The sequence below is a fragment of the Penaeus monodon genome, chromosome 22 (assembly GCF_015228065.2).
Source record: "Penaeus monodon isolate SGIC_2016 chromosome 22, NSTDA_Pmon_1, whole genome shotgun sequence".
Taxonomy (NCBI): Eukaryota; Metazoa; Arthropoda; class Malacostraca; order Decapoda; family Penaeidae; genus Penaeus; species Penaeus monodon.
In genome coordinates, this window is record NC_051407.1 from 7,673,385 (window position 1) to 7,674,521 (window position 1,137).

Genomic DNA, 1,137 nt, shown 5'->3' on the forward strand with positions numbered 1-1,137 from the left:
CCATATTTTTCTTTCGTCGCTGCCTTGATGTCCATTTCCAGTGTAAATTGCTACAGCCATTGTTCGCCAAGTATTATATAAATCAATTTAACATTATTTTTATTCATTCATTTTCTTCATATTCTTCCTTATTACGATCAATCTATTCTTTATTTAGTTATATTTTTCACTCTCTGCTTTAAAAAGTTTAATTTATTGATCTATATGTTACAACCCTTTCCCAAATTACTCCAAAGAATAATTACTTTTGGAAATGGCTTCACTACACCCACATATTTCATTATCTTCAGTATGAGAAACACTGTCCTGTAAATTATTTACATAGATACTTATCTTTTGAGATAATTTTTCCCTCAAGTTTACTTGTAAACAGTAACAATTCCATTGGCCGCCCAGTTAAGCCGTGCTCCCCGTGACACTACTACGCCTTAAGAAAGTGTTTCCCATCCTTTATTGGGTACTTCCCAAAATACAGTCTCAACGGGTGAAGGTACCCTAAATATGTGTATATGTAAAAAAAATCAACAATTTACATGCTAGTTATACTTGCAGATGATTATGAGCCTATATTTTTTACGTTTATATAGGTTTATATTACTAACACAAGGAATTTCAATAAATTTGAAACGGTATAAAAATAGGTGCAAAAAATGACATTCAAGAGAAAAATGTCGTAGATAAAAAGAAGTTCCGGTCGGATATCGTTTTATGAACAATTATCGGTGGGATTAAAATATTGCGACATCCCGTTAGGAAACTGATAGCGAAATATGCAAGAATGTGAAAGATTCATTTACAATAGAAATCTGGTGATGGAACTAGTCAAAACATGAGAAAAAAAAGGGTAGATGAAATAGAAGCATACAGAGCGTGCAAAATAAGCTTGTCGATAATCGGGATGATAAGAAGCTAAGGAAATATGAAAAAAGAACTTAGACAAATGATGAAAGGAAAAGAGAGAAATAATTAAAAGCTCCCTGCCTGCCAGGTAGAGGGACAAGACTCCATTTTTGACACGCAAGCTGCCATCTGTTAGGACTGCCTGTGAAAACCTGCACCTCTAACTTCGAACCACGTAAAACACTCAATATAACCTAACTTAATAAGATTTTCTTTTTCAATTGTCACCACCAATAC

The 1,137-nt window shown here is 33.5% G+C and overlaps 1 protein-coding gene across 1 annotated transcript in view; it reads right to left on the reverse strand.

Moving 5' to 3' along the window:
- The window catches only part of LOC119587282 (pupal cuticle protein 36-like), a 3,348-nt gene that overhangs the window by 1,645 nt on the left and 566 nt on the right, over nucleotides 1-1,137 (reverse strand). The gene's annotated exons all lie outside the window — the stretch shown is intronic.